The sequence below is a fragment of the Gopherus evgoodei genome, chromosome 2 (assembly GCF_007399415.2).
Source record: "Gopherus evgoodei ecotype Sinaloan lineage chromosome 2, rGopEvg1_v1.p, whole genome shotgun sequence".
NCBI lineage: Eukaryota > Metazoa > Chordata > Testudines > Testudinidae > Gopherus > Gopherus evgoodei.
In genome coordinates, this window is record NC_044323.1 from 55,761,916 (window position 1) to 55,776,661 (window position 14,746).

Below are 14,746 nucleotides of genomic sequence, written 5' to 3' on the forward strand. Positions count from 1 at the left end.
TACACAACTTACAATAAAATGTATGTACATTAAAAATATTAAGGATTCAAAGTCAAGCACTGAAAATTTAGGAAATGCCAGTATTAAGATCAACCTTACTTTAACCCCACTGTGCATGGTTATGATACCGTATTGAATTCCTTGATCACCTATGATTTTTTCCACAGGATGCTTAGCTTTATTCAGTACTCAGGATGGAAGGTGCTCTGGAAATGGAACAGCGTTCCATAATGAATAACCTCACCCTCACTTATTGCAGAAGTCGCAGTTGGCTTAGTGAATTAGACTGGGGACTGCCAGAAAAGAAAGAGTGGTCACATAGTTTAGGCAGTTAAATGGTACTTAGAGCCTTGGATTCTATCCTTGCCTCTTCCACAGAATTCCTGTGTGATTCTGGGAAAATTACTTAACACAACATTTTTACAGGTGGCTCCTAACTGTGTTCCTCATTTTCTGGGTGCCCAACTTGAGACCTCTGGGTCTGATTTTCAGTGTTCTGAGAAATCAGGCCGCAAGTGTCAAGTTGGGCACCCAAAACTAATGCTGATTTTCGTAAATTGTGGCTTTAATCTCTTGGGGCCTCAGCTCTTCATCCATACAAATCCCTGCCTGCCTCAGAGATGCTGAAAAGATAATCTCATTCATTCATGTTTATGAGGCTCATATAGTATGCTAACAAGCACTGTAGAAGAGCCTGTAATGAAGTTAATAATTCCATATTCAGTGCAGCGTTTGAATGGTGTGCAGTAAATAAAGTACGGAACCACATGCTGAATGATGAAGAGAAATATTCAACAGATGCCTCATTCCCTGAGAACTGTCCCTCCTGCGTTCCTATGGAAAAAGCAATATGTGATATTGTACTTAAAGACTGTGTCACAATGTGTACGCAGAACAAGGCTGCATGGGCAACTTAAATTCTAGCATTTCCTAACTTTTGAGTGGTTGCCTATTCAACCTTAATGTTCTTTTAAAAGAACATTGTGTGTACACATTAAAAACTGTATCACAATTACACAATACATAAACTATGGTGTATATGCTGTAGTAAGCTCAAAGGGGGCTCTGGAATTGATCGCACACTTGAATTGACATGCATTCTCTCCTGCATGATGTACCATACCATACATTCACATATCATATACAGGTCAGTCCAATTCTTAAAAAAAAGTAGAATAGTTCCTTAAAATATTCAGAAGGAAAGTTATGCAGATCTTAAAGAAATGAAATAAAGTTTGTACCACTGCTGTTATGAAGATCACTATTAATTTTTGTTTCAGAAGGCTTGTTATATTGTGTCAAACTGACTTTGAAGACTACTGCAGTGTTGATATGTGAATCTAATTAGGAGGATTTGCAAGCTGTGAAGCTAGCAAGATCACAGGTAACAGAGGGGTGAATCTATTACATGATCTCTCTGGTTTCATCGTGACATAATGCTAAAAAAAAATCAAAAAATAAAATGCAGAGAATTGGCATACCAGGCTGTCAAGGAGAAAAAGTCAGCTAAACAGATGTGGAATCAAACCAGATTCTTTTTTAAACTATTTAGTATTCAAAATGAATTTAATGACTGTGAATGTAGCTTAATCAAACAAGACTGAAGGTTAAAATCGTCTAGTTTTCCATACAACAAGTAGGGTTGCCAGACCTCTGGTTTTCAACTGGAATGACCAGTCAAAAAGGGACTCTGGCAGCTCCAGGCAGCACTGCTGACCGGGCCGTTAAAAGTCCAGTTAGCGGCTCAGCAGGGCTAAGGCAGGCTCCCTGCCTGCCCTGGCTCTGTGCAGCTCCTGGAAATGGCTGGCATGTCCGACCCCTTGGCAGAGGGGCTGCCAGGAAAGCTTCGCGTGCTACCCCTGGGGGTGGCGCCTCTGAGCACAGCAGTACGCACTGTGCAGAGCCACCTGGCCACGTCTCCACTTAGAGGCTTGACACGCTGGCTGCTTCTGGGAGCAGAGCGGAGCCAGGGAGTCTGCCTTAGCCCTGCTGCGCTGCCGATTGGGAGCCACCTGAGGTAAGCACCCTCTGCCCCAGTTTGGAACCCCCTCCTGTACCCTAACTCCTTCCCAGAGTCCACACCTTGAACCCCCTGCCCCAGGTTGGAAACCTCTCCCACACCCTAACTCCCTCCTGGAGCCTGCACCCCAGCCCCCTGCCCAAGCCCTGAGCCTCCATCCCAGAGTCCACACTCCCTCTCATACCTCAATCCCTGAGCTCCCTCCTGGACCCAAACTCCCTCCTGGGGCCCACACCCCCTCCCAGGGTTCAGCTCTCCAGTAAGGTGATACTAGCAGGTAAGCCCCTCCATTGCTCTGCCTTCTTTCAGCCCTGTCTGGCCCTAGGCTGCAGCTCAGGCCCAGCAGGTATCTCCTCCTGCCCCAGACCTGAGCCCCTTCCCGCATTCCAAACATCTTAGCTCTAGCTGGAGCCCCCTCCTGCATCTGGTAGTTGTGCACACACAGACAGGCAGTTAGTTACCCAGCTATCTAAATCTGTATGAAATTGCACAGATCTCCACCTCGCCAATTTAAACATTTAATCTGTTCTGTCTCTGCATGAATGTTCACAAGACCGGGTACCCTGAATCACCCCATTATACTGTCCTCTGGTCACTACCATAGCAGATATGATCCTTCCTCTCTTTCAAGTTATTCATTTTAGTTTAATGTCTATTTGTCATTTCACATCATTTCTCTCTTATTTAACACTACTACTTTAAGTGGGTTAATTTCCATTTTTACTTATTGTGTTTTTGGGAGGATGGACTGTCTTCAATTGAAATGTCCTCTACAATTCAATGTCCCATTGGTTTTCTCCTCCTCTGTTTACCCTTCTAACTTGCTTCTATTTATTTGTAGAGGTCACCCATTCCACCTCTGTTAGAGGCTGTTTGTATTTTAAAAACATTTTGTGCTTGTCGTCTACACTAATCTTTACATCCCCACTTAACTACATTGCCCTTTTCCATTTTAGGTTTAATGAGGATGAATTTCAGTAACAGACTCTTGAATGAGTTTAACTGATTCTGCAGGAAAATTTCTGCTGTATTGTGATCAAAAATTTCTTAGTAGTTGTAATGTTTCCTTAAATCTGTCTTTTCTAAATTCAAAAACCTCCTAAACTTTTTTCCTGAAAATTAGCTTTTATGATTACATTTATGTGCTGAATGTAGAAAAATGTGCTCACTGCTCTACAAGCATAACAAGGTACATTCCTTGTCTCAAAGAGTGGACTATCTTGGCACCAAAAATAAGGTCATCAGATTCTGGGCCTTTGAGACACTATAGGAGACTCTGTTGGGTACGAAACAAGTCTTGATTCATGCAAAATTCCCAATGATTTCAAACACACCTTGGATTTAGCAATAGTATTCATAGGGTAATTAAGAGCGTCCCCATGGGAATTATTAGTATGTCTGAAGTGATCCTATCTTTAACCTCATTTATAATGTTTGACCTTTCACCTCTAGATCAAAGCTCTGAATAGTCTGTTTTACAAGTTTCCAAAGAAAGCAATTCCACATTACATATTGTAAACAAGTGGCCTCCTCCTGGGCTCCCCCCATGGTCTCAGGACAGCCCTGCAAGTGGCCCCTCACCTCAGTTTCCCTCTTAGGTCACCAGTAACTCTATGGAATCTCATCCTGCAGTTTATCAACAGTTTGTTAACAAAACACAGTGCAAAAGTCCCTCAGCATAATCTCTATCACCCCAGTGCAAGCAGTCCTTAAAAAAACCAAAAACATAGCCTTTTGGTCACATACCACATTGTGGCATCTTCCACCACACCTGAACTCTTTGTTAATCCTCCTCCATCCCTCTGCCAGAACACTCTTTGCTTCTGGGGTGCAACCCTGCTCTTCCCAGCAGGGGCTCCCCCAGTAACTCTGCTGGGAGCATCCTTGCCAGGGGAGTTTCCCTCACTTCCCCATGTCCTCTCTCTGTTCCTCAGGGTTCAGCTCTCCAGTAAGGTGATACTAGCAGCTAAGCCCCTCCATTGCTCTGCCTTCTTTCAGCCCTGTCTGGCCCTAGGCTGCAGCTCAGGCCCAGCAGGTATCTCCCTTTCCATCTTCAGCCCTCACTGTCTAGCTTAGCAAACCCCTCTTGTTTCTCTCCTGCCATCAGTCTTCTCCCAGGACCAATCTTCTCTCTGTAGCATCTCTCATCCTACCCTGCCTACCCTTTCTTTTGTAGCAGGCTTCTGATAGCCCCCTACATGTTGCCTCACCCTCTTAATTGGCCCAGGTGGGAGCATCTGGACTGGAACAGGAGTGCTATACCCAATTTCATTTAATCAGCCAGCTTCCCTGTTGCACATATGCAGGACCGGCGCTAGGGGTTTGAGCGCCCTAGGCGGACGGCAATTTCGCCGCCCCACGCACTTGTCCTGCGGCTCCGGTGGAGCTGCCGCAGTGGTGCCTGCGGAGGGTCCGGTGCTCTACAGCTCCGGTGGAGCTGCCGCAGTCCTGCCTGCAGGTGGTTGACCGGAGCCACGCAAGGAGCCGACCGTCCGCAGGCAGGACTGCGGCAGCTCCGCCGGAGCTGCGGACCAGCAGACCCTCCGCAGGCACCACTGTGGCAGCTCCACCGGAGCCACCTGCTGCCCCCTCCGGCAAAATGCCGCCCCCCAATTATTCTGGCGCCCTAGGCGATTGCCTAGGCTGCCTAAATGGTAGTGTCGGCCCTGCACATATGGAAATGTGTATTTGCACTGATGAACTCCCATTCAATATACTAGCCATTCATATTCCCCAGGATGAGACTATTAGCTTTCTTACCTTTTACCTATATAATAATTGCCTGATATTTTTCTTACTGGATGTGGAGTTTAAAAAAAAAGAGAGGCACCCTTTATTGTTTGCAGTATTGTTGTAGCTGTGTTAGTCCCAGGATATGAGAGAGACGAGGTAGGTGAGGTAATAACAGAAGTTGGTCCAATAAAAGATATTACCTCACCTACCTTGCCGCTCTCATACCCTTTCTTGGAACTCTCAAAATCTTACACCTGACTTGGAACAGATTTATCAGGCAAAATTTTTATATCATTACCACCTAAAGATTCATCTCTCTCACTAGCAGCATAAGCCCACCTGCTTCATTTGACTTATTCCTTTGATTTTCTATTGTGGTGTTTTAAATCTCCTGTCATTTTCAGCCACATGTCCACCACATGTATTGCATAAAATTAATGGTTATTTTTCCACCACCCACCTATAATAAAGACTGCTCAGCAACAAAAGTGTGCTGGAAATTCTGTCTGGGGGGTTCACTGTAAACTCAACATGTCCAGCCTTTGAAATTTCAGGAAACACATTAAAGTCCTAAGAAATTGATGAACAGATTAGTGCACTAAACCATCATATTAGAGCAGGGGAAGCTATTTGCAATGAACAAATTATTCATTGTATTTAGCCCTTCTTTCTCTTCACTAATTATCCATGAGAAGACCGTGGACGAGACCCCACACTCATTCTGCTTCCCTTTACACCTGCATTATGGTTCGTTGGCCCTTTAGGGGACCTAAAAGCCTAAAAATCCAGCTGGGGGAAGATTCCTCTGGTGCAGGAACTGATGAAGACACCAATAAGGTTGCCCTCTGAGGACTCACTCACAAACTTCGGGGAAGGGGTAATGCTGGGAGTGAGGACAAGTTTGGGGCAGATCTGTAGCACACAGTGCTGCTGATATTCCAGAATGCCCGGTGGCCCATAGACAGGCCAGCGAGGCTGCCATAATTTAGGCCCCTGGGGCAGTTTAAATTACACTGGGGGCCCCAGGGAAGCCCAAGCTCAGAGGATATAAAGTGGCTTATACTTGTTAACCATTCACCTGGGCTGCAAGTTCCATGCTATCGCTGGTGTAAATGCGATAAAGAAGTTACAGAGAACATACTGTAATTTAAATACTGTACATTAAAATTGTTTCAAAATGGTTAATTACAACTCAACATTTTTGAAACATGCATTTCTATTTTTTTCTAAAAGAAGCGTTCTGACATTTCTGAAAATTGTGTTTTCAAGTTTTTTCAGCTAAACTAGTTGCTGAAGTTGACAGGAATTCGCAAATAGTTTGTGTCCTGAAAAATGATTTTTTTTTTTGGCAAACTTACTGTTCTCCAAAAAAATCTCATCTGGCTTTATGGTTTCTTTTTGTGATGAATTTCTGTGTGATAGCTGGCAGAATTAAATAGACTTACAGCTCCAAGAAAGTGTTTGTGTTGATTGTGTTGTCTAATAGCCATCAACTCAAGGCATTTCCAAACGTCAGATGTGGAGAACACTGCTCCCTTCACCAAACTGGGAGTCTGAAATTGGTGCAAGAGAAAGGGCTTCCAAGCAAGTTTTAAATCTTTCCCAGATCTACATGAGAGTTACTTTGAGGTCAGTTTCTCAGTCAGTTTTTTCTCTTGACTGCATTAGATTCCCTCTTAGAAACATCTGAGTCTTATCTGTTGGGGTTTTTTTGGCTTCATTTGAGACTGTTTATACTATTTAATGTGGGAGATTGAACTCTTGACAAGGAACAGGATAAATTTTCTTAATCAAAGTGGGTATCAAGAGGTGGTCTGTCATAATTTTCCTTTTGTTGAACTGTGAAAGAAAGCAAATAAAAGGCATCCAATGTGATCCCCAATTCTGTTTCTGCTCTCGCCACCAAGTCATTAAACATCCTCTGGTCTTTGTCAACAACCTGGTAAACATCCAGAGAAAGAATCAGAATAAAATAGTTTATTTAACATTCTTCTCCTCCAACTGCTGATTAGGATAAATAGTTTGGATATAAAGCCTATCTGATCCAACAATCACAAAAAGAAAGGATTCAGCTATCAGCAAAGTTTAGATTTGGATTCAAATATTTTTAAACAACAGAAGAGTTTTTTGCACTCTGATATTTTCTCCATCCTCAGCACATCATGTTAGCACAATGTCAAAGTAAAACATCAGCATCAAATGATCACTGGGCGCACTCCAGTGAACTGGAGTGAAAGGTTGTAGGCTGGAATTTCAGGCACAACACAGGATTTGAAAATAATCGAAATAAGGCTCTGTTTAAACTGCCTAAAAAGCCTGGGAACTAATATCTGGCAAAGCCCTTTATTGTCATAATCGTTTAAGAACTACTGTCTCAGATCAGACCAATAGGCCATTTAATCATAGAATATCAGGTTTGGAAGGGACCTCAGGAGATCATTTAGTCCAACCCCTTGCTCAAAGCAGGACCTAGCTCCAATTAAATCAGCCCAGCCATGGCTTTGTCAAGCCTGACCTTAAAAACCTCTAAGGAAAGAGATTCCACCACCTGCCTAGGTAACCCATTCCAGTGCTTCACCATGCTCCCAGTGAAAAAGTTTTTCCTAATATTCAACCTAAACCTCCCGCACAGTAACTTGAGACCGTTACTCCTTGTTCTGTCATCTGGGTACCACTGAGAACAGTCTAGATCCATCCTCTTTGGAACCCCCTTTCAGGTAGTTGAAAGCAGACTCATTCTTTTGTTCTGCAGACTAAACAATCCCAGTTCCCTCAGCCTCTCCTCATAAATCATGTGCTCCAGCCCCCTAATCATTCTTGTTGCCCTTCACTGGACTCTTTCCAATTTTTCCACATCCTTCTTGTAGTGTGGGGCCGAAAACTGTACAGTACTCCAGATGAGGCCTCACCAATGTCAAATAGAGGGGAATGATCATATCCCTCAATCTGCTGGCAATGCTCCTACTTATACAGCCCAAAATGATGTTAGCCTTCTTGGCAACAAAGGCACACTGTCAACTCATATCCAGCTTCTCATCCACTGTAACTTCTAGGTCCTTTTCTGCAGAACTGCTGCCTAGCCATTCAGTTCCTAGTCTGTAGGAGTGCATGTGATTCTTCTGTCCTAAGTGCAGGACTCTGCACTTGTCCTTGTTGAACCTCATCAGGTTTCTTTTGGCCCAGTCCTCTAATTTGTCTAGCTCCCTTTGTATCCCGTCCCTACCCTCCAGCATATCTACCACTCCTCCTGCAAACTTGCTGAGGATGCAGTCCACGCCATCCTCCAGACCATTAATGAAGTTATTGAACAAAACCGGCCCCAGAACCGACCCTTGGGGCACTCCGCTTGATACTGGCTGCCAACTAGACATGGAGCCATTGCTCACTACCCGTTGAGCCCGACAATCTAGCCAGCTTTCTATCCACCTTATAGTCCAGTCATCCAGCTCATACTGCTTTAACTTGCTGGCAGTTATCTTTTCTCTGACAGTGGACTTTATATACTTCATATACTTTAGAGGAAATTTCTTCCTCCCACCCCCACTCTGCTGCATAATGGGTAATTAAACAATACTAAACCTATGGGAAACTTTCTTCAAAACCTGGGGCAATTTGTGTGAACTCATGTCCTGAAGTATGAGGGATGATGCCAGCTGTATGTTTTTATCCTAGATCAGGGGTGGTCAACCTATGGCTTTGCAGCCACATTCGGGTTCTTCAGAAGTTAATATGCAGTTCCCTGTATAGGCACTGACTCTGGGGCTGAAGCTACAGGTGCCAACTTTCCAATGTGCTGGGTGGAGCTTGCTGTTCAACCTCTAGCTCTGCCATAGGCCCTGCCCCCCCTCCACCCTTTCCCATGCCCTATCCTGAGCCTGCCATGCCCTCGCTCCTCCTCCACACCCCCAGAGCCTCTTGCATGCCATGAAACAGCTGATCGGGAGTCTTGGGAGTGGGGGGAGGGGAGGAGTGTGGAGCTGATGGGTGCTGCTGAAATATTACTGTGGCTCTTTGGCAATATACAGTGGTAAATTCTGTCTCCTTCTCCAGCTCAGATTGGCCACCTGTCCTAGACTGTACAATTGAAGTTATTTTTAATATTCAGAGAAATGTCAAATCCTTTTTTGAATCCAACTCGCTTTCCATCCAAAATATTTTGTGGCAGTATGTTCCACGGGTTAATTATGTGCTCTGTAAAAGAGTATTCCTTTTTACCTATTACAAATTTGCTGCTATTTCATTTGTTAGTTGTTCCTTTGCTTATGTTATAAAAAAAGTAAACAATCACCCAGATGATCTCAATAGCATTCATTACTATACAAGGTCAGATGCTTAGCTGGTGTAAATCAGCAGAGCTCCATTGGTGTCAATCATCACTTAAAATGTTGAACTTGCTCACAAAGCTAAAGTGCCCGCTCCTCCATATTTTGAGCTGTCCAGGAAACACATGATCAAATATCTTTTTCATCATATGCTTGATATATTTATTATGCTTTAAGCACTGGATGTGATCATTAGTCAGCATAAATCAGCATAGCTGAAGTCAATGGACCTGTGCCAAATTATACCAGATGAGGATCTTGCCCAGTCTTCTCATTCATAAAAAAATTACAACACAGACCCATTTTGGCTGATATTTGCAAACTGCCAAAAGGATGTAGGTGTCCACTTCTCTTTAAATTAACGGGAATTGGGAATAATCTCAGCCTTTCTGTTTATGTATTTGTAAAACTTCAGATAATCTCTGCAACCTATGGGTTGAGAAACCCTGATTAAAGACGATGACTGTGGAAGTCCAAGGAGTAAGCATGGCCAGGTGGGGATTCTGTACAAGTGTTAGAATATATTTTTTATGTTAACAAACCAAATTCCAGGAAAGGAGGCTTTGTTTCTGGATCTTGAGTCATTGTATGTGATTACTAAAGCGATTTAAAAACCCCCAGAATTTCCATTCCACAGGAAATTCCGATATTTTGACATTTATATTTGTCCTGATTTGGAATGGAAAGTTGAGATGGCCACTTTCCATGGAATGAAAAATTCTCAAGGGTGTTGATTCAAAATCCACAACACTAATGACCAACCATAGTGGTTCAATCACAGGGAGAAAGCCAGTGCTTAATTTGTGCCAGGGCTTGTCAGGGTTGAGCCCCGACCTGTTTAGGCATGGCAGGTCACAGCCCTGGTACCTCTGGGCTTGCTGCATCAGTTATGAAAATAAATTTTAAAAAAATTGCATGAGCACCAGCACCTCTTTGATTACAAATTAAGCCCTGGAGAAATCATAGTACATTATGGGAGATAGCTCTTAGTGGACCTGGAGGTAGGAGGGACATGGAACTATAGCTCTGATGATGCAGCACAGTGGCTCAGGTGAAACAAATGTTTAATATGGCTCAGGTCAACTTTTCTAAATAAAACATTTGAGTTTGATTTTCCCAATAGAAAATACTGGCAGAATCAGTCCTTTCCCTGTTTTGACAGAACACAGTTTTCCATCAGGAAAATGTTTCAAACAATCTTTTTGACCTGTTCTATTGATTACATCAGACCCAAAAAGAAACTGTGGTTATGGCTACACTATGGAGCTTGACTCTAGTACAGCCACTCAGCTCTCCTGTCTACTTAATTACTCCACCCCAACGAGCCCTCACGATGACACAGTACTGTTCACACTGGCGCTTAGGTCAGTTAATTTATGTTGTTCCAGGAGTGAGTTAGTCACAGTCCTGAGCGATGTAAGTTGTATTGACCTAAACCAGGCCTGCACAACATGCGGGGCCCGCGGAGCTGCACTGTGCCCCCCGCGAGGGGATTCTAAATCCCCCGCACAGGGCGCTCTGCGGGTAGCTCAGAGCCCTTTGAATTCTGGCCGCAGCAGGGAAGCAAAGAGCTCTGGGCTGCTGGCAACCGTGGGGAGCCGTGAGCCCTTTAAAACTCAGCCGCGGCTGGGAGTGAGAGGGCTCCGGGCTGCCCGCAGCAGCGGGGAGCCCAGAGCAGGGCCGGCTCTAGCCAGTTCGCCGTCCCAAGCACTGCGGCATGCCGCGGGGGGCGCTCTGCCGCTCGCCGGTCCCGCGGCTGCGGTGGACCTCCCGTAGGCGAGCCTGTGGAAGCTCCATCAGAGCCGCGGGACCAGCGGACCCTCCGCAGGCACGCCTACGGGAGGTCCACCGGAGCTGCCTGCCGCCCTCCCGGCAACTGGCCCCCCACGGCATGCCGCCCCAAGCAGGCGCTTGGCTTGCTGGGGCCTGGAGCCGGCCCTGGCCCAGAGCCCTTTAAATCTCAGCCGCGGCTGGGAAGCAAAGAGCTCTGGGCTGCCGGCAGCCGCGGGGAGCCCTGAGCCCTTTAAATCCGAGCCGCGGCCGGGAATCAAAAGACTCTGGGTTGCCCGCAGCCGCGGGGAGCCCAGAGCCCTTTGAATCCCGGCCAGCGGCCGCTGTTTGCTCCCTCCCCGGACCCCTGCCCCAACTGCCCCCCAGGATCCCCACCTCCTATCTAACATCACTGGTCCTTATCCCCGATACCCCTCTCCTGGGACTCCTGCCCCTAACTGCCCCCCAGGACCCCACCCTCTATCTAAATGCCACTGCTCCTTGTCCCCCGATTGCCCCCTCCCAAGACCCCTGTCCCTACTGCTCCTTGGGACCCCAGCCCTTATTTAAGCCTCCCTTCTCCTTGTCCCCAACTGCCCCCTCCTGAGACCTCCCCCAACTTCCCCCCAGGACCCCACCCCCTACTTGTCCCCTTATAAACCCCTGGGACTCCCATGCCTATCCAACTACTGCCTGTCCCCTGACTGCCCCCCTGAACCTCTGCCCCACCCCACCCCCCCTGCTCCCTGTCCCTTGACTACCCCCCAGAACCCTCTACCCCTTCTTCAACCTCCAGCCCCCTTACCATGCCACTCAGACCAGCGTGTCTGGCTCCAGACAGCTCCAGACACCTTGCTGCCATGCTCCCCCCCGCTGAGCCCACAGGACCCCCTCCCCAGCACCTGCCTTCCAGATTTGAACACCTCAAAATTCAGGAGTGCTCAAGCTCAGTTTGGGCAGCTGTTACTTCATCTCTCCCAAATCAAATCAACTTGCTGTAGAAAAACTAGAATAAAATTGTGCAAGAAATGCTCATTAGGACTGGAATTGCTATTTTCAACAGCCACTGCCTTTTTGTTTGTTTAAAAGGAACACAGTGATATTGCATTGGCAAATTCTCCATACAAAGAAAGAGTGGAACAAAAGAATAATAAAGGCACCTCAACTTTTCCTCATTTATGGAGGACAGTCTTATAATATACATCCAGATATCCTCCAACCACACAAGCTGAAAATTGTTCCACTTTACTGCAGCCCTGTAACCATATGGGAACCAATCTTGTCTGTGTTTTGTGCACATCCAAAATTCCTGCTGAATGACCCACCCTGGGAGCATTACCAGTGACCCAGGGCTGGGGAGGCAGGAGGTGTGTGCAGGGGGAGGCACTGGTGGGGGCGGGAGCCCAGGGCTGGGGCAGCAGCGAGGTGGGGGGAGGGCACTGGTGGGGAGGAAAGGGGGAAGCCCAGCGCTGGGGCAGCAGGGGGTGTGGGTCGGTGGGGGGAGAGCTCAGGACTGGGGTAGCAGTGGGGTACAGGGGGGGAGCCCAGGGCTGGGACAGGGTCAGCCAAATTTTTTTTTGCTTGGGGCAGCAAAAAACCTAGAGCCGGCCTTGCCGGGTTCCCTCTGCAGCCGGAGCCCCGGGCCCTTTAATTTGAGCCTGAGGGCTCCCAGACACCTCTTCAGCTGGGAGCCCCCAGTTGATTTAAAATTAAGTATTACCTTCCCACCCTCAACCTTCCTTTTTGGCCCACAGCTGTTTTGGTGGGGCGGCACTGGCAGGGCCAGCTCCAGGCCCCAGCGCACCAAGCACATGCTTGGGGCAGCATCCCGCGGGGGACGCTCTGCCGGTTGCCGAGAGGGCGGCAGGCAGCTCCGGTGGACCTCCCACAGGCGTGCCTGCAGAGGGTCCACTGGTCCCGTGGCTCTGATGGAGCTTCCAAAGGCATGCCTACGGGAGGTCCACCGGAGCCACGGGACCAGCAGACCCTCCTCAGGGACGCCTGTGGGAGGTCCACTGGAACCGCGGGATCGGCGAGCGGCAGAGCGTGCCGCCGTGCTTGGGGCGGCGAAATGGCTAGAGCTGGCCCTGGGGAAGGAGGGTTTGTTTCTGCAGGGCTGGGCAGCCCTGGGGTGGGGTGTTTCTGCGGGGCCAGGAGGTTTTGGCCCTCGGCAGTTTTCTTTGGAGTAATGTGGCCCTCGCCACTTTACGAGTTGTGTAGGCCTGACATAAACGGTAGTGTAGCATAGCCTGAGACAGTTGCTGCTTTCTGTCACTGAAAGTGAGGCCCACTACAACACACTGTTAGAGTATGGGTAGCAGCGAAAGAGAAACTCATTTGCTCTCACTTACCTGTAACTCTCAGCCTGGAGCTGAATCTCACAGAGTGCATTGAGAAAGCAGTTCTGAGCCCTTTCAGAGCGGCAATGCTGTTTGATCAACAGGAAAATAAAGAATTTTGGAAGGGCAATAGAAAAAGAGCTTCTTAAAACAGCATTATGGAGACCAGGTGGGTGAGGTAATATCTTATACTGAACCAACTTCTGTTGGGGAGAGAGACTGCATTATGTTAGTTTGGAAGCAATAGCCTGGAAGGGCTTGTTTCAAATTGTTCTATGCTTTCTGATAAACGATTCATTATGCATAATACAACTTTTGACAAAAGGGCTTTTGTAGTTGACTTGCTTGTAAAACTATGTGTAAATAATATTGATATTTAAACACAAACCAATTTAAAAAAAAAAAAAGACAGGGAATTCTAACTTGAGACTGACAACTCCATCCTGAACTAAAAATGTTGAGAAAAATAAAAGGAACAATCCTGAGATTTCAGAACAGAACTTCAGCTTTAAATATATTTCCTGGATCTCCCCATTTGTACAAAAGCATTTAATTAATTAAATACAACAACAACTTAATTACTTAAATATTATCATTGCTCTTAATGAGTATTTAAGTTTTGCTACTGCACTTAGATTGTTTTGGAGAAGTTAATTTACACTGACCCAAATATAAGGTTTAAACACTCTTCATTATGTATTCTTGTGCAAACAGAACTTCACAGGAGTTTTACAAATGATCTGTTTCTACGGTAGCATTGTAATATTTTGTACTTTGCCTAAATACACTGATTCTTTATTTTCCCTGCTAGGATGATGCTTTATTCTTAATTTAACAATAAAATATTGTAAGAATTTTACTTGTCTCCAGACATGACTTTTGCTGATCATTGGCCCTAGCATCATGGCAGCCGATTTGTGCAGTTATTAGTAAGAGTCCTGTGTTCAGTTCTTGGCTCTACTACCGATTCACTGTCTGGTCTTGGGCAAGTTGTTACAGAGTATATCTGGGCCTCGATTTCCCCATCTGCAAAATGTTATTAACTAAGGCTATGATTTAGTCATGGACATTTTTAGTAAAAGTCATGGACAGGTCACAAGCAATACACAAAAGTGTATGGACCTGTGTCCTGTCCATGACTTGTACTATAAATACCCCAACTAAATTTTAGATGCTGCAGGATGCTGCAAGTGCTCTGGAGTGGGGGTGGGTGTACATTACTGCAGCTGCTCTGGATGGGGGGAACTCCAGTGCACCCCTACTGATGCTGGAGGGGGGCAGCCCATGGCCCCTCCCACTGCTGCTTTGGGTGGGAGGCAGACCGGGGCACCTCTCCTGCTGCTGGACTGCTGTTCCATCACAGGATTCAATCTAACACTACTAAAACACAAAAAAGAGGGGGGAAAAAAGATTGCCCATGTCACCTTCCCTCCATCATCTTTGAGCAATGCCTAGACATGCACATGCACATACTCCCACTGTTCCTTGGCAGTGTAAGATTCATGAGATTCCAGATTTTGATGTACACATCTACTCAGCCAACTTTCCAGAAAGAATACCAC